At 54.6% G+C, this 12,603-nt stretch overlaps 1 protein-coding gene across 4 annotated transcripts in view; it reads left to right on the plus strand.

Moving 5' to 3' along the window:
• The window catches only part of TNS1 (tensin 1), a gene marked incomplete at both ends in the record, with an annotated part of 226,748 nt that overhangs the window by 167,800 nt on the left and 46,345 nt on the right, over window positions 1-12,603 (plus strand). The window lies entirely within an intron of this gene.

Below are 12,603 nucleotides of genomic sequence, written 5' to 3' on the forward strand. Positions count from 1 at the left end.
TCTGCATGCAAAGGGGCCTTGGGAACCTTGCCAAACTCCCCCTTCTCCTGCCCTTCTTTTTTTCCTGCTCAAGCATTATTTGCACCTGCAAGACTCTCCTGCAGGGACATGGGGCATCCTGCCTCAGATGGCAGGCCAGCTGGACTGCCCTCCCACCCTCCAGGGCCAGGGCCTGGTCCAGCCCCAGCTGGCTTATCCAGGCTGCCGGTGGGGCCCCCTGGTTCTGGGAAGCAGTGCAGAGCTGTCAGTGGGTGGGAGCCAGGAGCTGCTGGCGGCCTTTCTCAACGCGGACCATGTCTTTACATCCTTGCAGCTAGTCAATGCTCTGGTGCTCATTGGAGACTTTCGCCTGGTGTTGCTTCGATTGCTTAAAACACTGTTAGCAGCAAAGTGTTCTTCAATGTTTGTTCTCCTTCTCCAGGGGCAGTGAGATCAGATTTTGATATGAAAGCTCAAAGCTTCTCAGATCTCTCCTGCTTCCTTTCTGCCTCTCCATCCCGCTTTCTCTGCACACTGCTTGACAGCCTTCAAGGGCTAGGCAGGCACTCTTCACAAGGTTAGAAAGAGGCCTGGGGTGGTTCCCTGTCTCCTGTCCAGGCCTGTGCCCCATGGTGCTGTAGCTTCTGTGGATCAAGAGGGTCACTGCCAGCTTGTCCCCCTACAGCAGGGCCTTCCTGCTTCTGGCCCACACCTGCTCATGTGTGTGAGCTTGCACACGAGTGCCGGGAGACCCCCATGGAGATGCCTACCTGAGCCCCGTTCTACTCATGCACACAGAGGGACCCATTTGGCAAAGGAAGCACAGACCACCCAGATCCCACACCCATCCCCATCCCCACACCCACTCAAAACAGAACCACAGAGAGCCCTCTGCAAACACCCATCACTCGTGCACAGAGCCCCACAGACCCCTTGCCCCCCGCAGACCCCACAGAGTGAAGGGAGCTGTCGTTATGAAGCATGGCCAGTCTGGTAACCAGTACTTAGGTGAGGTACTTAGTGGGCCTGTTAAGCACCGCTGACATGGGATCGACCTTAAGTGCAGAGACGGGTTCATTGTGTGAGTGGTGAACCAGCTCTGAGGCAGTTCCCTACAAGTTTCCAGAAACGCTTTGAACCCTGGCAGCATCATTAGGATACAGGCATAAAAATTCCCAGGGACCACTTTGATGGGGACAGCACTCATTTGGATGGTGGGGTTTGGGTAGGTTGTTCTAAACCAACATTGTGATTTGACTGTTACCCTCCACTCCCTTCGTCCCATTGGGTCCTCCAAGCTCTCATCCTTTGTCCGTCCCTCTCCTTCTTCCTTCCTCCTTCCTCTCTGGGAAGCAGAAAGAACGTGAGCATCAGTGAGACTGGCAATGTGATCTTGATCAAGCCACAGCCTCTAAGCCTTGGTCTCTTTTTCAGGGATCTACCTTGAAGGGCAGTTGTGGAAGCAAAGGAGAGAACATCCATTAATGTGCAAGCACATAGTTAAAAGGCACCCTCCCCGTTCCGCTGTGCTGTCTCATTCTTCCTGGCTCCCCAAGCCCACGGCCCCTCTCCCCACTCTCCCTCCATCCTTCCCAAGTGAGGACTGCTCCTGAAGTGGTGTCCAGGCCACGGGGGGCAATCCGAGTGGGGAGAGGCAGGAGGGAGGTGAGTGGATCTACCCTGACTCTTGCCCGGCTCAGCCATCTGCCTGGGAGTTGGCGATTCCCTTCCTGGGTGATCCTTTGGTGCGGAGGCTCCTGCCCAACTCTCAGGGAACACGCTCCTGAGCCTGGCCCTGTCCACTGCCTTCCTGAGGTACCATGTGGAGACCCTGGAAGGCTGGGGCCATGCGAGGGGTGCCCTGAGCTCTGGGTCAGCCTGCCTTCCCTCTGTGCTGGGCTGGGAGGTGGGGAGGAGGTCCTGCGGGGGTCTGCGATTTGTTTCTATGTCACATCCTGTGCCACACCCAGCCCAGGCAGTGGCCTTTCCCCAGGGTCTTCCCTCTCCCCTCCCAGACCTTTCATACTTTGAGCCTTGGGACGCCAGGCCTTTCTTCTCCTCCTTGTGTTCTGCTTAGAACCAGAAATTTGAGAGTGCAAAGCTCATCTTGCTCTTCTCTCTCATTTTACCACTTTGGAAACTGAGGCCCAGGAAATGACTTGGCCAAGGTCACAAGGTGAGTTAGTGGCCCGGCTGGGCTTGGGACCCAGGACTCCTGAGTCAGTCCCGAGCTCTGTCTCTCACACCCCAAACTCCTTCTGCCCTCAGTGTGTCTCAGGGTGTCTTGGCTGTGGCACCATTGACATTGGACATGGGACTGTCCTGTGTGTTAGAGGATGTTTAGAAGCATCTCTACCCACTGGATGCGAATAGCATTTCTTCTAGAAGTGACAACCCCACATATTTCCAGCCATTGCCACATGTTCCCTGGGGGCACATCACCTCAGGGGAGGACCACCCGTCTAGTTGTCTCCTCAGTCTCTTGTCTCTGGGACCTCACCTCTCACACTCGTAGGGTGTGAGGTAGCCCTTCAGTGAAGACACTCTTTTCTGCTTCCTGCTTCTGTTCTCGGACTGGGTTACTTGGAAACCAAAACACTCAGCCATTTTGTTCCTTACGAGAAAGAGCAAAACACCAGGTCTGGAAAGATGCCATCCCTCCCTCCTCTTGGTCCTTGGTGTTGAAGCCGTCTCTGGAGCGGGGAGAGGGGTGGCATTTTCGGGCATACTGTTGGCAGTAACTGACGCTGGGACAGACCCAGCGTTTGTTGATCGAACAACATCACATCCTCAGAGTCTGGGCCGTTTTGTGAGACTCTTCTCTTTGTTGGACACTCGATGCCATGATATCTGAGCAGAGAAAGGACAGGCCAAATGATATGTCCTGAAGCTTAAGCACTGGATGTGTTTCATCTGGGCCCAGTGAGCTAGGGTCACCGAGGTGCTGTTCAGGGTGGGCCAGGTAGGGAAGGAGGATTGGGAAGCAGATGTCGAGGTGATGGTGGTTGTATATACGTGGCTGCCTCATTTAGAGCACCTCTGTGTGCTTTTTACTGTGCAGAGTGCTTTACACGCATTGTATCAGTCTTTGCAGTACTCTCTGAGATACCCATTTTATAGATAAAGAAACTGAAACTCAGAAAAATTAGGTAATTGGCCCAGGGTTGCACTAAGCTAGTAAGTAGTAGTGTCTGCATTTAAACCAGTGTCGGCTTGACCCCTAAGCCCGTGTTCTTAGCCACTGTGTTCCTGGCAGATGCTGAAGTGAAGCGAGTCAAAAGGGCTGGGTATAACTTTAGGTTGCATTATTAAAGGCATGGTTTCCAGAAACAGGAAGGTGATAGGCCTGTGGTGCTCCTCCTAGGTCAGAGAGCCCACATGGGTCATCCCTTGCTTCAGAGTGATAAAAACCACTGGTAACAAGTGCTCAGGTGGTGAGGAGAAGCAAAGAGAGGTACGGTGGGCTCAGGGACTTTGGGGGTGGGAGTGGGGGAGGTTTGTCTGTCAAAGGAGAGACTCAGGAGGACTTGCACATCCCATTCAGTGTCTGAAACTCTCATGTGGCTGAGATTTGGCTTGTCTGAGCCACCCAATCAGGCACCGCAAGGTTAGTGGAAAAGTCAGGGAGCTAAAATCTATCTGTTAGAGCCATCTAATGATGAAATGGGCTTTTGGGGTAGAGAGTAAGATCCCTATAATTGAAAACAGTTAAGTACAGCTAGGACCATTTTTTTGCCAAACCTGGCTGCCTAGCATTCTCCACTGGAGAGTGTTTTACAATTCAGATTCCCAGGTCCCACCCCTGGCAATTTGGCCTCTGGAGGTCTGGGGTAGGGCCAGGGGGTCAGGGTTTTTCTAAAACCCCCCAAAGCCTTCTGGTGCAGCCAGTCCCTGGATGGTAGCAGAGAACCATGGGATCGGGTTGCTACTTACAGAGACTGTTGTATGGTGGCGTTTCCAAAGTATGGTACGTTGGCCAGACTGGTAATTATATATGAAATGATTTTAAGTCTGTTTATTTTAAAGCATATTAGAAGAGAAAGTGTATAGCTTTCACACCAAATCTGCGATATCATGGATATTGATGCTTTGAACTACTTGGAAGTTAAATTTATTTAAAAAATTTACAAAATCTTATCAAAATAATACTATTGATGGGATGCAGATGGGCAGGTAAACATGAAGGTCGTATGCAAATAAAATCTAGGTTAACACTGTTGTAAGGGTAGGGACTATTGGGTGGACTGGTTGACCATACCCTTTCAGGAGCCTGGGGTTTGTCAGTTAGTCCCAGAAGGCTCTATGGAGGTAAGAGGATAATTACAGTAGTTTGTCCAAACTGTGGTCTTACAACAGTCCTGCGCCGGGAAAACTGGAAGTCCTTCTGCCCCCAGTTTGGAGCCTGAGGCATGGAAGCCCTCTTCTCCCTTCCCCATTCTTGATGGTTTCTGTGACGTCTTTGATGCTGGGCTGGGGTGTTCCCCATCTCATCAGTGAAAATGCCGTTAAGATAGGGCAAGGGTCAGAGTACAGGGCACCATTTTTGTTCTTCCTCTTATTTTTCTTCTTTACTCTCAGAAAGAAGCAGCTAGTGATGCTGGCAATGGGGAGGGGGCTAGGGATGAGGTGTCTGCTCGGAAGAGGGAGAAGTAGGTGGCCTGCACCCGGCAAGCCTCTCCCTCCCGGGCCTGCGGTGCCTGACCTGGCTGTGAAAGGTCTGGGCATCAGCGTGGGGTGGCTGCAGAAGCACTTTGGGGTGGCAAAGTAACTGGGGCTCGGACAAGGAGACACTAGGCCTCGAAACCACTACTGGCCTGGCTGCAAATCCTAGGCCATCTTCTACTGCCTGTGGGAGTTGGGTTGGGCGTTCAATTGAAATGCAAATAAGAGATGGAATTTGGTGTCCTGCTGTCAGTTAGGGACTACTGGTACTTTTCAGGGCACACCAGGCTGCTGGTGGGGTCATTTGGGCAGCTCATGTGGCTTCTAGCTGAGGGGGCTCTTTTGGATCTGGCTGCTTAGATGTGAGGGTAGACATCACCTACACTCCAAAAAGTTATCCTCTCCGCCATTTGTGATTGTCATGGGTGGGAACCAACTGAATACCAATAGCCAGTCACCTGGAGGCATCTCAGGTGGCCCGGCAGGTCAGTGTCCTGAGCCAGACACACACTCGCCTTCCCGAAGTCAAGCCTCAAAAATGGTCAAGGTTCCTGGGTCAGAATCCAAAGCTTTGCACTGCAAATCTCACTTTGGGGCTCCCATCCCTCCCAGCATCCTGCATGTGTGATACCCCAGTGCCTCCATTTAGGTCCCATGGTCACCTCTGGGAAATATAGGAGCTTGTGGGGTTTTTCCCCCTTTTATAAGCCAAGGAAGTGTCCTGGCTCCTAGACTCTGCCCTGCGGCGGGTGTGTGCTGGGTGGCGAGGAAGGAGAGAGAGAGGAAAAAAAAGATTTCCACCTTATTGTTCAGCAGCTGGAAAATTGTTGTCATCTGTTCTGCCTTTCATTTGCTGAGAATGGGAAAAAAATGTGGAAAAATTTGGGGAAATAAATCTCAATACCCTCATAGGAGCTCTCACCCTTCCCTCTCCCTCTCCCTCACATCCCAGCCGCTTTTCTCCCACTTCTTCTCTGGGTCCTGGAGCCACAGTGGGTTTGGGACTGGGGCCGGGCCGGGGCAGTTCTGAGGCTGTGCTGGGCTGTGCTGGGCCTGGGGCCGTCGCTGGACTAGGATGGAGCTGGGGCCGGAGATGGGCTGGCCTGGCCACTTCTCACTCCATGTGGAGGGCTTGGGAAGCCACTGTGATGTCATTCAAGAGCTGCATAGCTATGGGATGATAAGTGAAGCCCTGGGGACCCAGCTGGCTGAAATTACAGACAGAGTTTTATCCCACTGGCTTCCTACAAGCCGCAGAGCAAGCCGAGCTGAGAGGGGGAGAGAGAGAGAGAGAGAGAGGGGGAGAGAGAGAGAGAGAGAGAGAGAGAGAGGGAGAGAGAGAGAGAGAGAGAGAGAGAGAGCGCGCGCGCGAGCTTGCGCGTGAGGCAGAGGGAGGGAGTGTGTGTGTGTGTGTGTGTGTGTGTGTGTGTGTGTGTGCTCCAGAGCCACGGGCAGCGCAGGCAGGCGGCACTGGCTCCTCCCACCTCTGACAGTCCGAGGGAGCCCAAGTAGGACACAGACAACGCTGGGAGCTGCAGCCATGGACGGATTATTTGAAACTTGAGGCACAGGAGCAGAGATCAATTCAGAGCGCTTCTTTTCCCTCCCCTTGCTCCCTCTCTGTCTAGAGGGTAAGTGTCTGCCGGGCAGCTGTTTCTCCCGTGTGTGTCCTTGTGTGGCTCTCTGCTGGACCTGGGGAGAGGGTGGAGGGTGGCTTCTGGGCCTGGGGGCTGGGGGCTGCCGTGGACCTGGACTGGGGAAGGGCGTGTGTCTGCGTGGGGCCGTGGCCCCTGGCGTTGCCTTTGGAGGCAGATGGGGCTGACCTGGCCACCTCCTTCCTGGACTCGCTGCCCTGGAATGTGTAAGAGCCGCCGCCTCAGGTCTGAGGGCTGGCTGCGCTGGAGGGGGGCAGTGGATCTGAGTGGCCTCACCCTTTGGGGTAGTGGTTCACGGCGGGAGAGAATGGGGTGGGCAGAGGGCATGTGGCGGAGGCATGGACTCTCCCCTGAAACATTCTTGTTTATTCAGGACAGCGCCCGCACACCCAGTTCTGTGGCTTGAACTTTGTGGCACCCTCGGGACTGGTCATTCCCCCACTGGTCTCCTGTGGGCTCCCATTCATGGCTTTCTCCCAACTTTGACAGGGCTCTTGGCGGCTCGACTGTGCCCCTGGCCAGGAATCTCTGAGTGTCCAAGCGGGTGCCCTGGCCTGGCAAAGAAGGACGTCGGTTATTGTGGGCTCAGGAGCTATTTTTACCATCCGGAGTGTGCCTGTGATATCTGCTGCCCGGATAGGCCGAGGGCGGGGACTGGGAGCGCCAGGCTCTGGTTATAGTGCCTGGCGTGGGAGCTGAAGTCCAGGCTGGAGTCAGGAGGCTGGTCTGCAAGTTCACGTTCACCCCACTGGCGTGGGCTGGCCCGTGACTGGGCAGGTCACTCACCCTCCAGGCCCTGGTCTCTTGGGTCTGAAAGAAAGGTCACCGTGAGGTTTTCTGTGCCTACTCCCTCTCTCTGGAGGAATTCAAGTAAGATGGTATCTGTGCAAAGTGTGTGGGTCCTTCCTGAGGAGGCCCTGAGGACACATCTGTCATCATCACTTGACCAAGCCCCGTATCTTATATCGTGAGGTTCTTGGTCTGCAGCCACAGCTGGAGAGTGCCCCCGCCCCCCAGGCTCCTCCAGCATCTTCACCTTGAAGCGCCATTAGGGGAGAAGAGTGCTGTACTTGGAAGCAGGGAGGCGAGTCTGTAGCCCTCCGTGCTGGGTGACCTCGGGGGGGGTTCCCGGAGCCTACAGAGCCTCACTGTCCTGTAAATTGAGGGGTGGGCAGTGGATTAACTGAGCCCTCAAGGCACGTCAGCTCCCCAAACCGCATGGCTTTTAAAAAGCTCTCACGGCTCAGCTGGTCCCTCTCAGACCTTCGTTCTGTGCCTCTGAGGGCCGGGAGCCACGGGCAGGAGCCGCTGGTGGGAGGCGGCTCTGGTTTCCATTTCTGTTTGGATGCTGACTTTCTCCATCTTCTGAAATTCAGACAGGGGCTCCGTCTGGGCCCTGGGCTTAGTGCCTCCCTCCTTCTTTCTTGCCTCGGCAGATTGGCGGAGGCGGCCAGGTGTGGACCCTCCCTGGGTCCACAGAGGCAGATTTTGGGGTGACCCTGGTGAGGTCCCTTGTACAGGGGACAGAGCCCCCTGTGTAAAGATGGACAGCAGCCCTGGGAAGAACCTTCTTCTCTTCTCTCCAGTATCTGAAAATGCAGTGGGTTCCCTCTGAGTGCTGCTAAAGAAGAAGAAAGACAGGTGTCTGCCACACCCGGACTCATCCATCCCTGCCCACAGGGCCCCGTGCTTGTCCGTGTGGCACCAGTGGACACTTCCCACTGTGAACCTGAGTCCCTGAGGCTGCACCTGTCACCTGCCCGCTTTGCCTCTCAGAGGCTGTGTCTTCTCTCTGTGGTTCCCCTGCAGAGACTCGGTCTTCAACCCCTAATTCTGAAGCCCTTCAGAGCCCCCGAGGAAGCCCATTCCTACTTAGAGAAGTTCTAGAACTCTCTGTGAGCTGTGTTTCGAACAAAGGGCTGCCTCAGGCCCTGGCTGGCTGCGAGGGTTGCGTGGGGAGGTCAGCACGGGTGGAGTCCGGGGCTGTCACAGATGGGCCACAGGAGGTCCCTGCTGCTGTTGCCTGGGCGTCTCAGGAGGACCCCAGGCCATGCTCAAGCCACGGGGCTGAGGTTCCCCACAGCTCTCTTCATCCTCCACCCCTCCTCACACACCTCCCCTGGGTGTCCATCACCCCTCTGAAATTATGTGCAAAATTTGTATTTGGGCATTCTGGGGGGAATTCTTCAGATACCGCAGGGGGTCCTCGGCTAGGAAAGCGAAGGTCCACTGGACTGGGCTGGAGTGTGGCTGAGGCGTCCTGTGGGGGATGCCATAGGGTGGGCTCTGGCTCAGCCAATTTACAAGGACTTGCACGGGGCGCAGCCTGTGCTACCAACACCCCTCTTTCATGATATTTTGGCTGCGGTGTGTCTCTTCCCTTTGGGAGAAGCTCGAGGTCCACCTTGAGTCCCTGATTTTCTGCTTCTCTGGGTGGCAGTGGGAGAAGAGTATCTCAGTGGCTGACAGGACTATATAAAGCTTTATTTAATGTCATGCAAGAAGCTTGATGGAACATCTCACGTGTGCCAGGCCCTGCACCCTGTCGGGCCATCCTGTATGGCTGCGTGAGCTGCGCATTGAACTCCAAGAGGCACTGTTGACATAGACCACATTGTGAATGGTACTCTCTGTGAACCAGCGACTGGAGGAGAGAGAGAAAGAGGTCAAGGCCTTCCTCAAGGAACTTAGTGGGGAAGACAAATGTGGTTGACAGTAATGTCTGTCCAGTGGGTGACCAGTGTTACAGTCATGGAAACAGTGCAGTGGGAACAGGAAAAAGGTTTATCTGAGTCTGGTGGACTGTAGGAAAGGGGTAAGGCCAAGGGAGGCTTCCCAGAGACGTTCCCTGAGCCTGAAGGAGGAGGAAGAGGCTTGCCAGGGAGGTTCGGAGTCGCGGGAGCAGGGCGTGGAAGGGCCTTTCAGGAGCGGGAACAGCATGTGCGAGACCCAGGGTGCGAAAGAGCATATGACTAGTATGAGTAGAGTGGGGCGTGTTTGGAGTACTGAGGACAGTGAAGGGAAGGCTTCAAAAGGCAGGCGGGGGCCAGATGATAAAAGGTCTGCGTGGCCGACGAGGGGAGGGGCTAGCATGCCTGGACGTGCCAGGCCTATAGCTCAAGGTGCTTAGCGCCTGAATCCTGTCACTCAGCAAACCTGCAAGTAAGCATCTGAATCTTCACCTGATGGGCTCGGAGCCCAGGCTCCATGTGGTTAAGGAGGTTTAGTGGTTAACACAAGCTGAATTAGCCGTTAAGATGGGGGCCATCCTTCTGAGTGAGCTGGTGAGGGGGTGGGGAGGGAGGGGCCCTTCCGCTCTGCTTCCTCTCCAGCACTGCATCCCTCTGGCCTCCCTGGTACCCTTCCTCTGGCTTTCACACGTTGCTTCTCAGTAGCCCGCCCCCCCCTCCCAGCAGCCTCAGCCCACCTCCCCACCCCGTGGCTGGGGAAGAGGTTGTGGCTAAAGGGATAACACACCCAGAACTTGCTCTCCTGGCTGCGTCCTGGCCAAGCTTCACTGTTTGTCAAAGCTCACCTACCTGCCCGACACACGTGGTTTTTGATGCCTCATTCCCACGTTTAAGAAGCTGAGAGTCCCTCCTGGCTTGCTGGGGCCCCCGTCTGCCTCTAAACCGCCTGTGTCCAGGGTGGGCACCATGCCTCTTCCTATTGGCACTGCATTGATTTTCCTCCACGTTGGTTGGTCATCACTGCTCCGGGTAATGTATTGGAATGAGCTGTTATTCTGCTGGACGTGGACCCAAAGGACTTTTTATCATGAAGGGCCCCATCTTGAAGACCTTAATAAATCAGTCACTGTGCACAACAGGTCTGCTCTTGGACAGGGAGCGGTCTCTCGTCACTGAGTCACTTTCTTGCAGTCCACCAGGCTGGCACCCTTTACTTTCCCCGGTTGGCCTGTCTGTTCTGACACCTAAATAAATGACATCTCCCCACTTGACATTAGTGAGAGAAGCGGAGGTCCTTAACCTCAGGGCTCAAAACGCTGACCACCTCGGTCAAGGTTTCTCAAGATGTTACCCAGAAGCCCCTGAGAGCTAGTTAAAATGCTGATTCTTGGCCCTACGCTAGATCTATGCGTGAAAATCTTTGGAGATAGGGCCCTGGAATCTACATTTTTTTTTAGCAATCCCCGGAGGAGATTCTTATGAACATCAAAATTAGACAGCAACTGCCCAAACCCTTTATCACTTTAGCATCCCATGTTTATTTCTTTTGTTCCTTTTGAAGTGTGTGGGATGGACACATCTTTACTTTCCTGCGTACTGGCCTGTGCTGTGCTTCCAGCTACACGCGACCTTCCGCAGTTCACTGGAGAGATCCTAGGGGGTAGGGAGTAGAGAGCAGGTCCACGTCCAAGTCAGCTGGGGATTTTCCTCAGAGCTTTCCAGAAGCATGACACGCACATCTGGATTACGGCCGCCGTGGAATAAGGGCCCCTTGCTGCAATCCAGCTCAGCGTTGAGGGTGGAGTCCAGGGCTTGGAGCAGCTGCTGGGAAGAGCCAGGCATAATCAGACAAAGCAAGCAGGGCCTTGAAGAGACTTCTCCACTTCCCTAGAGAAATGGGCAGGATGTCCAGGCTGGCCCGGGTTGGGGGCCTCGGACCTCAGCCCCCTGGGCTGCCTATACCTTGTGTTTCCCCTTCTCAGCACCCACAGCTCCATCCAGGCAGGTCCCTCCCTCTATCCCCTGCTCTCTCCCACTGGGTGTCCAACTCCCTCTCATCTGAGATGTTTTTACCTGAACTGGCTGGGCCCATAGAGGCTGCTGGGACTTCAAGATGGATCTGGTGGCCCCTTAAGAGCCTTGAAGCCATCTCCCCTCACCTCTCGAAGTCCCCTCTCCTCGTCCCCCACTCTGTTTCACTCCTCTGTGCTCTGCCCGCCTCTCTCTTTTGCCCTTCCTTTTTGCCCTTAATAGATGGAAACCGACATGGTGTTCCGGCTTCTTGCGGTCCTGGTCAATAGCTCTTAATGTGGACGTGGTTGATGGGGAGAAGGGGATGACGAGCGTGTTGTATGGCGTGAGGGATGTGGGCACTTTCCTTCCCTCCTGATGGGAGCAGCAGGTGTTCGTGCCCCTCGGGTGCACTGGGATTTCAGCAGAGCCCTCCCGGGGGCTGACAGACCTAGGAGGGGCCTGGGTGTCCTCAGGTTCTCCTCTTGATTTGAAAAGGGAGGTGACCCAGTGAATGTGTAGAACAGCCTGGAGCATGCTGCCAGCACCGGGCGTCAGGAGCAGCCGGCCCCTTCTCTGAGATCAGGAATAGGCATTTCCATTTGTACTTGGCAAATGGGATTTAATTAAACAGTTTACACTTCTTCGGTTTTCTTACGAAGCCTTAGTTGCCTGGCGGTTATTATCCTGATGTTGTTCCTGCGAACAGTAGCCCATGTCGGGGTAAATGACGTCGTGGCAGAATAAGTTTAATATTGGCATTTTCAAAGTCAGTGAAGAGTAGGGCATGGCCCAGAGGGCCAAGATATCAGGTAGCGGTAATCAGTGTGAATTCTCCCTCCCTGTCTTGGAAGATGCTTTCTTTTTTTTTTTTTTTGCAGTACGCAGGCCTCTCACTGTTGTGGCCTCTCCCGTTGCGGAGCACAGGCTCCGGACGCGCAGGCTCAGCGGCCATGGCTTACGGGCCCAGCCGCTCCGCGGCATGTGGGATCTTCCCGGACCAGGGCACGAACCCGCGTCCCCTGCATCAGCAGGCGGACTCTCAGCCACTGCACCACCAGGGAAGCCCGGAAGATGCTTTCTTATCTCTCTTGCCAACAGCTTTTCTTTTGTGAACCCTAGTGAGATGCTGGAGTGGGTTTGCTTTCTCCTAGGAAGGAATACTCTCAGGTCTGCTCTGGTTTGCACCCAGTGGTTCTCATTGCCTTCTGAGTATAAATGGGAGGCCATCGGACACTCCAGCCTTTGCTTTGCTCCTCCCCACTGCTTCCCGGCCTATGTGCGCATGGACCTGGGAGATGAGGGGCTTCAGGGGATGGAGGAGATCCCAGGCCCGGGAGAAATACTCTGTCATCTCACGGTGTGGGCTAGCGAGTAGGGCCAGGGCCTAGGAATGGGCCAGCAGCTTTCTGGGTACAGTGAGAAGGAAAGACAGCTCTTCAGGCTGCCACTAAGTGGTGTGAGGGGCCCATCCTCACGAGAACCACCCTCCAAAATCTGAGTGGATGAGAGCCTTCTGTCTGCAATACTTTTCTCCTCTGGAAACCAGAGTCTCTTTTTTGTGTGTATAACACGGAGCCCGGTTCTTTGGAAGGACACAGCATGAG

The sequence above is a fragment of the Hyperoodon ampullatus genome (assembly GCF_949752795.1).
Source record: "Hyperoodon ampullatus genome assembly, chromosome: 8".
Classification (NCBI taxonomy): Eukaryota; Metazoa; Chordata; class Mammalia; order Artiodactyla; family Ziphiidae; genus Hyperoodon; species Hyperoodon ampullatus.